At 41.5% G+C, this 18464-nt stretch overlaps 1 long non-coding RNA gene across 1 annotated transcript in view; it reads right to left on the bottom strand.

Moving 5' to 3' along the window:
• The window catches only part of LOC138288579 (uncharacterized), a 399712-nt gene that overhangs the window by 33483 nt on the left and 347765 nt on the right, over window positions 1-18464 (bottom strand). Inside the window, exons 6-7 of the long non-coding RNA XR_011202472.1 lie at window positions 2754-2870; window positions 2492-2570 (exon numbers count right to left, since the gene is read on the bottom strand). This is a non-coding gene — a long non-coding RNA (uncharacterized lncRNA). The remainder of the gene's footprint in view (window positions 1-2491; window positions 2571-2753; window positions 2871-18464) is intronic.

The raw sequence follows: 18464 nt of genomic DNA on the forward strand, positions 1-18464 counted from the left end.
TTTCAACTCTGAGCACTTTACCACTGCTAACCAGTGCTAAAGTGCATATGCTCTCCTGTTTAAATTGTATGTAAGTGGTTTATCCATGATTGGCATATTTGATTTACTGGTAAGTCCCTAGTAAGGTGCACTAGAGGTGCCAGGGCCTGTAACTCAAATGCTACTAGTGGGCCTGCAGCACTGGTTGTGCCACCCACATAAGTAGCTCTGTAATCATGTCTCAGACCTGCCACTGCAGTGTCTGTATGTGTATTTTTACACTGTAAATTCGACTTGGCAAGTGTACCCACTTGCCAAGCCTAAACCTTCCCTTTCCTTACATGTAAGGCACCCCTAAGGTAGGCCCTAGGTAGCCCCAAGGGCAGGGTGCAGTGTATGGATAAGGTAGGACATATAGTAATGTGGTTTATATGTCCTGACAGTGAAAATACTGCCAATTTCGTTTTCACTGTTGCAAGGTCTGTCTCTCTCTCATAGGATACTATGGGGGCTACCTTTAAATATGATTAAAGTGTAGATTCCCCTAGAGAGTAGATGGACATGTGGAGTTTGGGATCCCTGAACTCACAATTTAAAAATACATCTTTTAGTAAAGTTGATTTTAAGATTGTGCGTGTGGAAATGCCACTTTTAGAAAGTGAGCATTTTCTTGCTTAAACCATTCTGTGACTCTGCCTTGTTTGTGGATTCCCTGTCTGGGTCAGTTTGACAGTTGGGTTGTTTGTCACCTCACACCAGACAGTGACACAAAGGGAGCTGGGGTGTGATCTGCATTTCCTGATTAGCTATCTCTGCTAGGAGGGAGGGGTGGAGTGGTCACTCTCATCTGAAAGGACTGTGCCTGCCTCTGACAATGCTGTCTCCAGCCCCCTGGTGTGTGTCTGAGGCCTTGCCTGGGCAAGGCAGGATTTCACAAGAAGGTGTGAGTCCCCTTTGAAGAAAGGTGACTTCAAAGACTAAAATGGGTATAAGAAGGGCACCCAAACTTACAAACTTTAGAAACACTTCTGGAACCAAGAGGAACCCCTGCCTGGAGAAGAGCTGATAGCTGAGGAAAAAGTGCTGCCCTGCCTGTGACTGTGCTTTGTGGAGCTTTCCTGCAGTGCTGCTTCTGCCAGAGTAAGAGGGCAAAGACTGGACTTTGTGTGCCTTCCATCTTGAAGAAGAAATCTCCAAGGGCTTGATGTAGAGCTTGCCTCCTGTTGTTGAAGTCTCAGGGATAGCAAAGACTTCTTCCTGCCAGCACCTGGAGTCTCTGGAGAGACCCCTACTCTGCTCTGTGGTGCCCTTCCAGTTCCTGGGACCCTGAAAGGAGAGGCTGGCAGCCTAAGGACAAAAATACACGCACGGAGCGCCGTGCGGAGAAAAGATCGACGCAAATCCGATCGCGGCTGAGAAAACGACGCGACGCCGGTTCCGCAGCTGAGAAACGACGCCGCAGGAAACGCGACCGAAAAACCGACGCCCGGAGCAGGAGAAACGACGCGCAGCATCGCTGACGGAGGCTGAGAGATCGCACCCTGCGCCGCGGGACTTTCGGATCGTCGTGTGGCTGGCTTTTTCAACACGCACCGCCGTGCCGAGTTGTTTTCGACGCACACAGCCGTGCAGGGTTACTTTCGACGCACACCGCCCGTGCGGGGTTATTTTTGACGCAAACCAGGTACATTTTCACGCTAGCAGCGCTAGTGTGGTGTTACAACTACCTAAAGACTCTTTTTATTTTAAACCTTTAAAAAAATCATAACTTGACTTGTGTATGTTGGATTTTTTGTCGTTTTGGTCTTGTTTTGTCTAGATAAATATTTCCTATTTTTCTAAACTGGTGTTGTGTCATTTTGTAGTGTTTTCATTGAGTTACTGTGTGTGTTGGTACAAATACTTTACACCTAGCACTCTGAGGTTAAGCCTACTGCTCTGCCAAGCTACCAAGGGGGTAAGCAGGGGTTAGCTGAGGGTGATTCTCTTTTATCCTAACTAGAGTGAGGGTCCTTGCTTGAACAGGGGGTAACCGGACTGTCAACCAAAGACCCCATTTCTAACAGCCATGAATCACCACACCAGTTTAGGAAAGTTCAAACATTTATTGCCCTGTAGATTAACAATGCTAAATTCATGTAAACCAAGCACAAAACCAAATTATAAAGATACATGAGTAACACAGGTTGACCAAACCTTCTAAAGAATCTCAGCTTTGACAGAATATGAATTACCATACAGAATAACAACAGTATCAGATGCACAGTTGAGATTGAATGCATTGAGTTAAGACAGATGTATCATTCACAAGCAGTTATTTTGCACAGCCAAATTCAGAATGTGACATTCCACCACCTTACTTAGATTAAGCATGTTCGACTTCATGCAAAAAGGAAAAGAAGACAAAAACTAATGTGGAAAACATCCACCTATGGCTAGCAAAATAGAGGTTGGGTTTCTAGAAGAGAAAACATAAAAACGTGCAAGAAAGACAAATGCACAATTGTTATACCTCTCCTTAATGGGTTCAGTAGGCAGCAAAGTCTTCTTCAGTAGAGCACATTCTGGTCATCTTCAGTGTACAGTGACATCTATGGGAACAGTTCGGTAATATTTGACCTTAATGCATCTGAACTGTCAGTGGCACATAGCACATTATTTCACTGGCAGAAATCAAAACACATCTGGACACAGCAAAGGACAAAGCTAAATCTCCCTCAAGTCTGAGCTAAAATCACAATATTAAACTCCCAAGAAAAAACTAGATACTCTACCATTGGTTTAGACCATAGGTGGTTTTGGACAAAACTAAAGCATGGTTCTTCATGTTGCAATTCTTGTGTTCTTTTCTCCCTCATTGGTTCAGCCCCTTTCATTGCCATCACCAGTTTCTGTTTGCAGAAATAAAATGTTTCAAACTACATAAATCTCCTCAAAGCCATTGTTTTCTGTGGAACACTATCTAACAGGAACTAAATAAATGTATCAAAATATACAGCAGGAGAACATAATTTTCTCAGATATTAGATGATCACACAGGATGTTTCAGAAGGAACAGAATACTTTCCACTGCCATTGGCATTTCTAAGCATCACATTTATTTTATTCTGAATTAGCTTAACATAGGCCTTTTCAAACATGCAGTAAAATGTTTTATTTTTTGAACATGTAATTATTATTTTTCATTACTCTCAGTTAGTAAAACATAAAATACATTTAATTATACAGTAATTTATTTTCATTTTCGAAATATCTGTGTCAATCATTAGTGTAGGCCTCATTTTCATTTCAGCCTTACACTTTTGAACGCACGTTTTTCTTTCAGTTAATCATGCAACTTTTATTAGTAATTTTCACACTCTAACATTATTAAAATTATTAGTATTGGGTATGTTAAGACTGTGACCTCCTAGGGTTTACAGACATCATAGTCAATACATACCTCAATTGCAGTCCATATGCCTCTCTTGTCTCTCTCTCTCACACACACACATACATATCTGTATACATACACACACACACACACACACACACACGTGTGTGTGTATAGAGTTGTTGAGGGCACATATAATCTTACTGATGTTACAATGGCATTCTGGATCTATGATTTGAACAAGTGGGTAGCTCTCTGTGGTTGTATGATTCACTAATACAATGGTTTAAAAAAAAAATAATGACCTCCAGCAGCCTCTGTAAACGGTGACATCACTTTAGAACATGATATCTATCACCGAGGCAACCAGCAGCTCCTTTAACAATGGGTCACTTGTTTCCATAGTACTTGAATGCCCTCATGTTAACAGAATATGTGCTTTTAAGGATCACCATCACCAAGAGGGTAGAAATGTGGCCTGGGACTTTCAATATAGCCCTGTAAGACAGGTCTGCTGTTACTGAGCAATGCTGCTTCCTAAGAGAGGCCTTGGCCTTGTAGGTGCTGGCATCACCGCTGAAATCAAAAAGATAACTTGGAAGCCACCGCAGCCCCCCAGCGCTCCAGGTTTCAGCTCTATCCACGGGAGGGGCGGCCCCTGTTGATGGGGCCACCCAGCAGATTGTTACCTATGATTGTCTCACTCTTTTGGATCGTGAATGGATCTGCTGATCACTGTGAGTAACCTTAAGGGTCTGCAGAAGTCGGATGCAGGCGCTGTCATCATTAAGGTACAGATAACAGACATATGACAGCAGCCTAGCTTTCCCAAATATGCAAGGAGTCGTATAGGTGACTGTTGGTTGTGTAAGTGAGAGCACTGCATGGCATGTCTTGATGGCCTCGGCTGGGTATTGAACTTATTAGAAAGAAACACAGACTAAATGTTACTTGTAAAGGGTGAGAAAGTACATATCAGAACGTACTCTATGAAGCTTTTAAAACGTATGTGAGATAAAACGTTGTCAGACCTAAATGCATAAAGACTGGCCTTGTGATGGTGAGGTCCGAAAACAAAAGTAATGCAAATAATTCGTAAAATCACTTAGGCTATGAGAAAAAGGATATAATGCTAAATATATGCAACTGAACACATAAAAAATTATTCATGAAACCATCGCTTTTAAAGCTGTCACAATATCTCACCTCTTCTGTAAGCCACTTATTCTCTTTCTACCCTAGCGCACTAAGGAACATTTGGTAACTTAGGGCCAGATGTAGCAAATTCCCAAATTGCGACTTGCAATTTGCGAGTCCCTGCGACTCGCAAATTGCAAGTCGCAATTTGGGATGCAGAAAGGTGTCTCAGACACCTTCTGCGAGTCGCTTTGGGGTCTCAAAGACCCACCTCATTAATATTAATGAGGTGGGTCGCAATTTGCGACCCCATAGCGATTCAGGGCACTCACGGGGATGGAGGCCTGCTGTAGTCAGCAGACCTCCATGTCCGTGACTGCTTTTAAATAAAGCAGTTTTTTTTTTTCAAAGTGCAACCCGTTTTCGTTAAAGGAAAACGAGCTGCACTTTGAAAAATAAACCGAAACCTTTTGTTTCGGTATTTTTCAGGGCAGGTAGTGGTCCATTGGACCACTGCCTGCTCTGAAAAAATTTTTTTGGGTCCAGACACAAAGGGGAAGGGGTCCCATAGGGACCCCTTCCCGTTTGCGACTGGCTTACCATCCACTTCAAGTGGATGGTAACTGCGCTTTCATTTGCGACCGCAATCGCGGTCGTAAATGAAATTGCATACCAGTGCGACTCGCAAATAGGAAGGGAACACCCCTTCCTATTTGCGACTCGGAAATGCATTTTGCGAGTCGGTTCCGACTCGCAAAATGCATTTCACATAGCAAAGTGTCTTTAGCGACTCGCAAACGGCGATTATCGCCGTTTGCGAGTCGCTAAAGCTTTGCTACATCTGGCCCCTAAGTCAAGAGCCATTGTAGGCTCAAAATTACATTATGGAAAAATGCTTGACAGCGGCCTCACAAAAATAATACATAAGAATGAGGGATGTGTAAATTATTTCACCCAAGACTTGATTTGGTGTAAGACAAAAGAACCAAAAAAAACTACTAGACATTTGCTTGTAGTATGCAGAGACCGAGGTAGTGCTCTCAGGCAATCAGCATGGTAGAATGAAATCCCAGAACCATGGGGTTTCTGGCCTGTGATTTCCCAGAAGCCCATCAATGGGCGCTAGGAAGGGGCTGGCTGCGTAAACCCGCAGCCTGCTTAAGTTTAAATATTTGCTCCTGTTGAAAACAACCTGGGGTGGGCCACAAGGGCATGTGCTCTCAGTGGAGGCCGTCTTATTTTTACTAATAAACTAATAAAAGAGTGATGCATGTGTAAAAAGGGGTAGTTTCTGAAGGCTTGGGATGTGAATGCAGAGGAGTGAATAAAAAAGTGTGTATGCAAGGGTGGTTCTGTGTGTAAGGATGCATCTGCAAGTGGGGTTACCATAGAGGATGGACTAGGGTGGTGAACATCTGCAGAGGTATTTGAAATTCGTGCATGTCTGCTGGACTTTGTGCCTATAAGATGTGACTGAAGAGTGGGTTTTTGCAGGAGGCATGTGGTGGCATTTTGCATGCTCTAATTCGAAGTCAATGATTAATTGGATCAGTGCAAATGGGTGCAAAAAGGGAATCAGGCAACAGTCAATCAACATCAGTTTAACAGTGCAACCAATTTGGCCACACAATAAAAACCCAAATCGGAAATAAATTTAACACTCAGGTTAATGTAAAGAAATCTCAAAAACATATTGTAAATAGAAAAAATAGTAATAGGATAACCAAATCACCTAAAGAAATTTAAACGGATTAGCATAAGGCAAACAAGAAATTTGGTCACAGCTATGCAACACATTAAGAAAATTATCTGATGTTCTGAAAACAAACACTGGTCAAATCTTTTGCAAAGTAGTGCAAATAAAAGTAATTTAACTAAATTAGCTAAGGGCAAGTAGGAATCCTCCTAACGCACCTAAACCATAAAATGAAACTAAAAGACATTGGCCCAGATTTAAGAGTGCCTAGCTCCATCTAATGACACTTTAGTGCAATTTTTTTACGCTAAAGTGACGTTAGATGGCCAAAAACACTGAGCCAGATTTACAAAGTGGTGCAATGCATGCATTGGGCCACTTTGCAACTCTTTCCGCTACATTATGTCTGCACCAGGCATAATGTATGCAAAGGGAGCTTTCCTCCAGAGGGGGGCAGAGAAAATGGCACAAATAAATTTCTTTCCATTATTTGTTTGGCACTTTTAACTCTCCTCAGAGCAGGCGTTAAAAGGGGGCACACCATTGATTATAATGGGCCCCTATGTACTGTCCAGGGTTAGCGCCAAACCTTTGGCACTAACCCTGAACAGTACATCAAAAGCATCAAAAATGTTGACGCTATTGCCCCGTACCCTGCGCCATGGTGCACCATATTTTACATACAGCGCACACATGGTGGCAGTAGGGGGCACTAAGGGGCGCAAGGAAAGTGGTGCTGCACTGGATGCAGCGCCACTTTCCTTAAATCTGCCCCACAGGGACAAAAGGTAAGAAGCCATAATAGGACAAAAATAATTTCAAAAATCGGAAAGGGAAATAAAGAGGAAAGTAAAAGGGAAGGTGTTAGCACTTCAAAAGCTCGGTGAAGAGTCTTCTTAGAGAGAGAAATGTAAGCCTAAGCCACACTGAGCAATGCATGGGGCAAAAGGGGAAAGCTAGAGGTCTGTACCTCTTAAAGTCCAAGGGATTCTCTCTTACCATTGATCAATGTAAGTCCTAGTTAATACTGCAAAAAGATCCCTAGGGCACCTCCGATAGATCAGCCCATCACATGGTCATAGTTTCCTCTTGTCCCACAGTGTAACGTGAAACATTACTCTCAGTCATGGAAGCATTGCTGTCCATGGTCTCCTATTCAACATTTGCAACATGTATGAATAGGGACAGTCACTTCTTTCTCGATCTCTCCATGTACCTTCTCCAAGGTTGTTTTCTCCGTCCCTCCATGAGTAAAACAATAGCACATCTATTTCCAAATGGAAAATGGAAAACAACTTCTTACATTAAGAAAATTCAAGCCTAATAAAATCAGGCTAAGAATAAACATTCACAATTGCATATTTAATTCATGCCATATATGCATGTTTAACTTCTGCATCATATAATGTCAACTACTCTTTTCATTTAAGCTTTGTGTTACAGTTAATATAAAAACAGAATAAAATGTTAACACATGTAAGTGAATATAATGGAGAACTCCCTTTCTCAACTCAATGTTAATCAATAACTTCACTGCACATATTACATAAAACTTTATCCTTATAAGGGTAAGCACTCTCCAATAACGTGAGGATGGTTCTAAAATTATAATCAATGATTATTTTTCAGTTTATAAGGTTATGACACACAGTACATTTTTTCTGATACTACAGTGAATGCACTTCATTATTGAATTTGAGTACACCACTTTACATTAGTTCACTATTAGTTCACACATTGTGCTTTGTATTATGATCACATATAACTCAACATTGTGATATCAGGAGTGGAAACAAATCTGCGCTGTTCCATTTCCCCCTTTGATGACGAATCAAGCCATCACATAATTTGTATTCTTTTCTTTTCAGTGAGACAGACCAAAATCTCAGAGGCTGATACAAGAAATATCTTCTGGACTCTTCTAACTGCTTAATGTTACTGTAATAGATTTCTCATCTATTCTTAAGTTCTTTTTCTGCCTTTCTTCTCCCTTTTTCTCCTCTCTTCACCTGCACTCTCTTGTATTCCTTGTAAAGTCTGAATGCATCGATCCACAAAGAGCAATTATCAGTAAAGATCTCAAGATGCTTTCAACACTTCCATTACCTAAACTTACAAAATATTTTCCAACTGCTGAAAATCCATTCCCATTAACGTCCCATGCACCTGTTGCTTCTAGCTCTTTTAAATCTCCTTTCAAGTTAGTGATGTTCTTAATGTATTTCTTCAGCTCCTTACTTTTGTCTGGTATGAAAGTACAACATTGTTGAACCTTCAGTATCTGAAAGACTCAGCCTTCTTTTGCGATAAAGACATCTAAAGCAAGTAGATTCTGCAAAACCATAGGTCCGATAGCAACCATTTCTGTATGTATAACTAAAAGTCCTTCAGCTGTACTGGTAGACAACTTATCAAGTGGAGAGCTTTCTAATTTTTTGTGAGTTGAGTATCACTGCTACGGATGGTACAAACACCAAAAATGTCTCCTACAATTTCACTAGCACTAGCACCTGTCTTTGTTCTCCCATGTTGTTCTCCAGTTGAGTCCTCAGTTTGTCCCACATGATAAATCTTTGGAAAAACTATCCCCATGTAACATGTCCTACACCATCTGTTGGGTAATTTGAAAAATGCATGTTTCCCACAGATGTAATAAACAGGATGTGCTCCATCTAAGTAAGTCACCAATTTCTTCTAACTTCAAATGTATGGGCATATTCACCAGTCCCTATAATATTTGTGTCAGTTGTGGATTTTCTAATGAAAATGCTTAACTTCCCTTTGTTTTGCCTATCTAAAGCTAATGCCACCATTTTCCTACTAATCTATATTCATTGCTTTGGCCAATAGGTCTCTTCTTCTATCTTCTACTGAATCTATATATTTCTTTTCTCCATGTATTAAGAGACAAGTCAAGTTATGTTGGTGCACATAAGCAGTATCCAGTGTCATGCTGTGTCAAGAAATGTCCCACTATCTCAACATTTTTAGCATTAGGCTGTTGATTCAAATACCTCAGCACAGGTGCATCTGAGAGAACCAAATCCCGATTTGAGTAATAATATTGAAAATTACCTTTCCCATAAAATAGGTTTAGCAACAAACTACAGGTAACTCCATATGTTAAAGGGAGGTGGTGATAGGTAATTCCCTCCACAACCGAAGCAGATAATTGCATCCAAACATAGCAATCCCTAGCATCCAGGGTTTCAACATATTCATAAAGTAGTTTTGAATAAACATTCAATGAATAATCTCCTCCAGAAGCATTTACATGTAAGTCTTTCTCATCTATTCCAGACAACCTATTGTCAGTAGGAGGTGGTGTTTGTGGGGCACTTTTTAGATCCAATTTCTTATACTCTGGAAGGTGTAAGTAAACTTAACCCTATAAGCAAGACAACGAACACTCCTACACCTATGTATCTACATTTACTATTTATGTGTCTATTAGACTCCATGAATTCTCAAATTACAGGCCGTTTAATAAAATGCAGCAGCAGCAATAGCAAAAAGTCTCTTTCAGTCATGATCAATTTGAGCAAGGCAGTAGCAAGCAATTGTCTTTTCAATAAAGTTCAATGTTAATTGCAATATATTTGTTAGACTTCCTTAAACATACTCCGTGTTCTGCAAAAAGACAATCCTATGATGAATTCTGCAACTTGGACATGGTTTACCCTTCTTTTATTCTCTACAAAGTCTATCAAATATCTCTATAAATGTGCAGGTCAAACTCTCTAATGCTCACATCCAAGATATATCTCAGTCTATCTAGTGGCAATGAAATTTCAAAGGTCAGTTCTGCCACAGGAATCAATTCAAGAAGGTTCTGCTGGACACAAATTGTTAAAACAAAAGATTCCAAATTCTCTCTCCCCTCACTGTCACTTTGGCCAGAGTCTTCAGTTGTGCCCGGACTAGTTTGTATAACTTTCACCTCAGGCACAGTCTGTTCTTTTGGCCATTGGTCTCCAGGCACAATTCGTTTTGCTACAGCACTAGATCCTTCGCCAGCATCTGAGCTTTGCACAGTCAGCCCTTCTTGTCTCGACCCGTAAGTCTTGACTCACTCAGACCCCCATCAGTCACTTGCTCATCTCCAACAGCTTGACTAACCTGTTACCTCCATCTCACTGCAACCGACCCGTCTGGGACAGATGCTGTTGTATCATCAAGGGGGCACAGAACTCTATGAGTGTATGCTGCATGAATCCATCTGGGGAGACCTCCACACTTCACAGCTGTTGCTGTGACCAAGATAAGCAGGAAAGGCCCCTTCCACCGAGGTTCCAAGCATGCTTTCCAGATGTGTTTTTTCTCCATAACCCAGTTGCCTGGACATAGGTCATGTCACTGCTCCTGTTCCAGTTCTTTTGTAGCTTTCCCAACCTGCTAAGGCACATAATCAGCCAGTCCTTTGCAATAATTAAGCACCATGTCATCTGTAATGTTCAGAAGCGCATTTGCAGGCACAGCTGTAATATCATGGCACAACCAATGATAATCTCATTGGGTGACAGTTCTGTCTTCTTGTCTGCAGTATACTGCAAAGACTCATCAACACAAGAGGCAGAGCATTAGGCCATTTCAATAAAGTGGAAGCACAAACTTTAGCCAGTCTGTATTTTAGTGTTCCATTCACTTGCTCAACAAGACCAGAAGCCTCTGGTCTGTAACTAGCAATGTAGTCTCTGCTCAATTTGCAGTGCTGCACACAGTAATTTCAGGACCTCACTGCTAAAGTAAGTCCCTAGGTCTGACTCACGAGAAGTCATGAATCCAAAATGTGGTATAAGTTCTCATAATAACAGCTTTGGTACTGTGAGACTGTCATTTCTCCTTGTCGGGAAGACTTCAACACAACAAGAGAAAATGCATACAATAACCAAGACCAGTCAATTGCACACAGGCAGTTCTATGACATCTAACTGCATCCTGTGATAGGTCCTCCTGATCTCCCTATGTGACTCAGTGTCACTGCAGTATGTTTGCCTACATTTATCTGTTGACATATGGCACATCGGTGACATAAAGCTTCTGCCATCAGCATAAATTTAGGATTAAATGATGTCCGTCGAAGCAATCTTACCACTGCACCACGGCCCACATGAACTGGACACTGGTAATGTCTCGCTATAGGTGGTAACAAACTAATTGGGCATCACAACTCTTCCATCACTTGAAACCCAAACATCATCCTCATCTCTTTTGACGCAACCTGCTCTGATCCATGCTGTTCTGCTTCTGACACTTCTTCTTGTATTCTCTTGACTTCTTCCCATGTATCTGAAGCAGTTAACAAGAGATTTTAATTACTCTCATCTGTTGCCTTGTTTGCATAATCACCATTGAATGCACAATATTCCAAAACATAGTATCTGGTCACCTCATCTGCATAGTTATTGCCCGTAGTAATGCAACTTGTTCTCTTGCAGTGTGCAGAGCACTTGAGAACTGCAATCTAGCCAGGCAACTGTAATGCTTTCAGTAAGTTGCCTGCCCAGATTCCGGTTGTCAAGTGCTCTGCACACCACAAGAAAACAGATTGCACTACTATGGGCAACAACTATGCAGATAAGGTGGCCAGATACTTTCTCTAAGTTATAGGTGATCCAGAGGAGGTCATAAACCCTCTGTGGGACCACAACTGTCCAAAATCATGAACAACACCAAAGCCATACTGACTATTGGTGAAAATGGTTACCTTCAACTGGTCTAAACACACAGCATGCTCTTGTAAGGGCAATCAATTCAGCCACTTGTGGGGAAAAGACTCCTTAAACTCAGGAGACTTTGATCACACCTGAGACAGTACAGACTGCATAGGCAGCTCACAAGTTTCCTTCACGGTTTCTCAAGCAGGAGCCATCCACAAACATTACATGATATGATTCAGAAAGTGGCGTATCTTGTATGTCAGGTCTTGGCTTGGTGCATAGTTCAGTGACATCTAGAAAGTCATACTCAATTTTGTCATCAGCTTCAGTCGTAGAAACTGGCAATAGATTTGCAAGATTTAATATTGTACAATGTTTCAGATTTATATTAGGAGCAGCCAGTATCACCTGCTTATATCTTGTAAGTCTGCTATTGGTCAGATGTTGTGTTTTGTGTGTGTCTGCAAAATCTCTACAGAGTGGGGAACAAAAACATTCAGGGGATGACCCATAACAATGATTTTGCACTGTTCAATGCTGACTCCAACTGCCACTGCCACTGCCACTGCTGCTTTAAGACAGCCGGGCAGTGTGAAGGCACTGGGTTAAGTGTGGCTGAAAGATACGCTACAGGCCTATGTGTGTTTCCATGTCACTGAATGAGCACTGAGAGAGTGCATCCCTCCCTCTCACTGGAATGTGAAGTAAAAGATTTGTTGTAATCAGGCATTCCTAAAGAAGGGCCATGCCAGAAATGTTCTCTCAGCTCTGAGAAGGCATACATGCAGTTGTCATCTAATGGCAGCAGATCAGGCACATCCTTGTGTGTCTGCCTCTGCAAAGGCTTGGCCAGAATGGAAAAGTTTGGAATCCATTTGACAACAGAAGCCAACCATTCCCAAGAACATCCTGAGTTCTTTCTTTGTTGTTGGGGGAATTCATGTTCAGAATTGCTGAGATTCTTTCTTGTGACAACTTCCTTGCACCTTTCCGAATATGATGTTCAAGGTATAAGATCTCCGTCTCACAGTACTACAATTTGGTTGGAGGAAACTTTGGGCCTGATTTAGAGTGTGGTGGTCGGGTTACTTTGTCAGAAACCGGACAGATATCCCATCTGCCGTATTACGATTTCCATAGGATAAAATAGCATTGTAATACAGCAGACGGGATATCCGTCCTCATCTGCCAAAGTGTATATCAGGCCCTTTATGTTCAACTAAATGGTTCAGCAGGCCAATTGTGTCACTTCTGCAAGCTTCTTGTCTATTTGACGCCACCAATAGGTCATCAATATAATGAATGAAAACTAAATGGTAGAGCAACACTAGAAACTGTAGATTCTTCTTTAGAATCTGTTTTAAGATCGTTGGGCTCTCAGTATTGCCTTGTGGGACTCGGCACCATGCCAAAACATGACTGCTAAACCACAATGCATAAAGGAACTGACTATCCTCATGCAACAGTATGGAGAAAAATGCTTGGCAAAGATCAATCACAGTTAACCACTCAGCTTCACATGGAAACCAAATCACAAGCAGGATTTGGTACCATGGGACAAGAAGAAACCACAATCTCATTGATCTTTCTCAAATCTTGGACAATGCAGTACTTTCCATTGGGATTCTGCAGTACTATAATGGGTGAGTTACATGGCATTCCCATTACTTCCTTAAGTATTCCCTGCTCAATCATGGAGTCCATAACTGGAGTAATCCCTGCAATGGTTTTGGGTGTGTAACGGGGCGCAAGGATCAGCGCTGGACTGGACGTACCCCGGGGGCACTGCTCAGAGTCCCGGAGTAGAGGTCAAACCTCCACGTCACGCTGGCTCCACGGTGCAGGGGGCGGGGCTTCAACAACCAGGAAGACGCCGAGAGGCAGCAACAGGAGGCCGCTGGGAAGGCGAGGAGGTCGGAGGAAGAGGCGAGGAGGTTGAAGAAAGAGGCTAGGAGGTCGGAGGAAAAGGCGAGGAGGTTGAAGAAAGAGATGAGGAGGTTTGAGAAAGAGAGGAGGAGGTCAGAGAAAGAGACGAGGAGGTCAGGAAAATGAACGAAGAAGACGAAGACTGAGAGGGAGACCAAGTGAAGGAGCCAGCCACGTTCCAGGAGGAAAGTGGCCCCACCAGGTACATGCCACAAGCTGAGGAAGGGAATGGAGAGTCAACCAAAAGACACAAAAGTGGGGAGCACTATCTGTTTATTTCACCATTTTCCTTTTTATTTACAAGACCTATTACAACCTTTGAAAGGACAAAATAAGAAAAGACACTGAGTGAAAGGAAAGCAGGGTACTAACCTAAAAAAGAAATAGGACAAATAAAAGAAGACATAAGAAGTCAGAAAACTAGAGTGAAAGGGTCTCAGACAAAGAAAATAGGAGATTCACGTAGAAACGAACAAATCACGGAAGAAAGGGGCACAGAAAAACAAGAAAAAAGACAGAAAGAGAGAAAGAATAGCCAGAGAGGAAAGAGTAGTACCTGCCATAAAGACAAAGGTACCTTTTAAAACGGGCTTCTTATTCTTCTCTCCCTCTTACAGTGGACCATCTTCTGGATCCCTGAGGCGACAACATGGAAAAGAGAAAACAAAAAAAGAAAATAAGGAGCAAGGAAGAACAAAAAGGAAGAATATAGCCTACAGACATACAGACAAGTAACAATAGAGAAAATATAAATAAAGGAAGAGACGATTTATTGGAAAAGACAAATAAAAAGAGAAAAACTTAAATTTAATTTGCGTACTTACGTATCCATTTGTACTTACCTGTCACAGGGTGTCATGTTGTATTGCGGGATTCCTGGGTACTCAGCATTTGGCTTAACAATTATCTTGACAGGCTCAACACCTTTGATGAGACCTATCTTCTTTCCTGAAAAGCCCCAGACTCCAGGAAATAAAGTATCTCTCAAACCTGTAGGTAAATCACCACATGTCTGCTTTGGGTAAAATGTGAAACCTGGGGTTTGAGTCACAATCTTAAATGCCACATCTTCATCATGAGTCTGTATCTCTATGCCTCTTGGAGTATAATAGATAGAACAGTTGAGTTTGCACAAGAGGTCCTGTCCAAGCAGACTCACTGGATTCGAATCACACACCACAAATTGGTGATTCTCTTCAAAGGTTCCTATTTTTACAGGTGTAGCTTCTGTGACTGAGCTTGTCAATTGTTTATTCGCAACACCTACATTCTTTTTTCTGAAAGGGTAGCTGGGAAACTCTGCTGTTCTCACAATAGAGTGGGGATAGCACCTGTGTCAACAAAAAATGACATGGGTGGCCATTCATGTTACCATCTACGTATGGACCACTCTGGTATACCGCTAACGATGCACCAAGTATACATTCCTCTTTCCCCCTCAGGCACCATCATTAAGATTGATCTGAATTGTAATCTTCATTCATCGGAATCATGGGGTACTGATTCACAAAAGGATTAGTATTGACATTTGGGACCTTATTCAAATTTGGTCTTGGCACATTCATCCTTTTTTGAGGCATTGAGGCTTGATAAACTTGTGTTGATTGTCTCTGAGGCACATTAGAATGTTGCACTTGCAGCCTTTGTATTTGCTGTGACTGAACTGGATTGTTTCCCTTTGTCTGCACGAATCCACCGTTCAGCATCTCATTTGCCATAATATCCAGTTCAAAATGACATTCTCTCTTTCAATGGCCCAATTTCCCATCTACGTGCAATGAATTAGTTATTTTCAGTCGTCACTTCTACACCTGTACTTGGGTCACTTGGAACACCTCGTCCTCTCTCCTGCTGTTGAAATCCATTACCTTCTTGCATCATCTGAACAACCTGCTGATATACTCCCTGCATTCCACCATCATTGCCTACAAACTGCAGATTCTGACTCCTTTGTGCAGCTTTCATTTGCACTATCACCATCACCAGCTTCTCTTTTAATTTCTTTTGTTTCAACTCCAATTCATTGGTGCAATACTTGGCATATCTCAGAATCTCATCAATCGGTTTATTCTGACAAGAAATCAAACACTGCTGAATCATGTTATTCATTTCTGGTTTCAATCCCTGTACAAATCTGAACACAAACTGCCCCATGCCTTTCTCCTCAATACTCTCTGTGCCACTAAAATGCATAAAAGCCTGCAACAATCTCTCATAATAGGAATGTATCGAATCTTTAGGTTCTTGAGCTGTTCTGTCAATTCTGAGCCAATCAATATCTTTAGGGGACACCTCTGTGTTCAAAAATGAAATCACCTGCTGGTATCTTTTCATCTCAATTGGAGACAGACTTTTAGACTCATAGGCTCTTTCTCAGGTCAATCAACAGCCAATTTACATTTGGTCCACAATCACTCAGAACATGTCAAATAATATGTTCAAAATCTTCCCACAAAACTTTTGAAGACTTCACAAATTGTTCAACCTGTCTGTACCATTCCACAGGCTTTTCTCACAATTTTGGGAACTCATTTGTGAATGATGCAATGTCACTTCTTCTCCTCGTCACATGAACATAACCTTCACCAGGAATCTCTCTCATAGGAAGCATATGTACATCTTCCTCACTCTCATATGCTCCAGCCATAGGCAGATCTATTCTTACTTTCTTCTGATCCTTCTTCTTTACTTATCATCCTTCCATCTATGTAATTCATTCCATTTTCAAATGTAACCAATTAATTTCCTAATCAGTAATTTCATTCCTGAATGGTCTCATATTTGCAATATCTGTTACTGAAACTCAAACAATAACTTTTTGTAAGGCTTTTGACTTATCCAAATCAATGTCATATTTCTGAGCTAAGCCAGCTAGTCTCTCATAAGCTTATCCCACACGTCTTGTGATGTCTTTACTCGTGAGCAGTAGATCATCTTCTCTGTAAGTTATTCATTGGATTGAGTCAAGAGTTCCTAGTATTATCTCATTCAATTCCAGTTTCATTTCAGGCACATCTATTGTTCGTTCTCTCTCTGGGGTTTGAAATGTCCTTCCACTGTGTCCTGAGCTTCCTGCTTCATTTGGGACATCTAAACACTTGAGCCAATCATCTAATTGGGCACTAAGTCCTCATATTTCTTCTGAAATATCAAGTAATATCCCTCCCCCTCGGAAGAGTTTGAAATTACATGATCTGGTGTGTTTGCAATAGACATTTCTGATTCTGATGTAGTCAAGGGTAGTCTCCTGTTCGGGGTACTACAGCCAAAATGTGGAGTAGGGTTTGATCTGGAAGTCAAATATGGTGGGGATCCCTCAGGGAAGCTCACATCAGGTGTAGATCCCGTCTGACTTGTTGGATCTGGGTCTGCAATACGTGTAGGGTTCATTTGTCTTGGGACTGAAGGAAGTCTCCGTATTGCCACATTTTCTGAACTAATATTACTTTGGACATTCCTTTCTAAAGGACCAGTCGGAACAGCCAATGTATGTGTATTATTTCCTTTTACTCCTGGACCATATAATGGAACTACAGGACCAACTGTCATGGGAACTGTTAATGCGTCTGGAGTAGTCAAAGTAATTGGGCATAAGGAATTGTCATCCCTATGTTCTGCTCTGTCTGGTTACAATTTGGTTCTGCTGGTGTGGTAGGTAAGTTAAAAGTCTCATTTCCCAATGTCTCAGCTACCTCTACTGTCTGGATAGTGTTATATGGTGATAGACAATTTATCAATAACTTACTTATGAAATCATCATGCGAATCGTTCTCATATATTTCATTCCTATTCTCAGTGTCCTTTGTCTCTTCCTTCCTTTTCTTTTTTTTGATTTAGTCATTCCCTCTTCTTCACTAGTTAAGGCAGGATATAATCTAGTTTCTTCAATTATGTCAGTTCTCCAACCTTTCTATTGATTATCCCATTTAACATCTGCACAAGTCTGCATCGCTTTTCTGACTTTGTCTTCCTTATTTCTCCTTCTGTCTCTGATGGGCTATGTGTTCCCAAGTATTAAGTGCTTCAAAATGAACAGGTCCTGGAGACGGTTTCATCTGATACAAAATTCACATCAAATTCTCAATAATTCCCAATTTATATGTTCAACAGCGTGGACATGCCAGTGCATCCTCTTTCTCAGTAATCTTATGCAATTGCTCAAGCCAAAGACATTCATGAAGGCCTGCATTGTTCATTAAATAATGACCTGGTGTACATTCAGGTGGAATCTATACTCCCTTGCTAACTGGCATAAATACATCTCCTTTCTTTAGACTTCACAATACTTCAAAGAATTTTATTTTGCAATCAAATTATAATAGTTCACAATTGACTTTTTGTTCACAATCAGGAAGTCCATCAATCAGTCAATCAGAGATTTGTAGAGCACGGCTAATCATCTATAGGGTCTCAAGGTGCTGTTTGTGGTCGTGCTGCTCAGTTAAAGAGCCAGGTCTTAAGGTCCTTCCTGAACTGCTTCAGTGATGCGGTCTGCCCGAGCTTGAGAGGTAGTGTGTTCCATGTCCAGGCTGCTAGGTAGGAGAAGGATCTTCTCCCACAATCCTCTGTTTGGCATTCACAACCATTACCAACGTGACTCTTTGTGACATAGTCCTTCAATACCAGTGCAGCTTTACACCAACTGAGCTATACCAGAGTGGCACAATGTGACGTCAATCTCACTCCTTGCAGC

The sequence above is a fragment of the Pleurodeles waltl genome, chromosome 4_1, assembly GCF_031143425.1.
Source record: "Pleurodeles waltl isolate 20211129_DDA chromosome 4_1, aPleWal1.hap1.20221129, whole genome shotgun sequence".
In the NCBI taxonomy this organism is placed as follows: Eukaryota; Metazoa; Chordata; class Amphibia; order Caudata; family Salamandridae; genus Pleurodeles; species Pleurodeles waltl.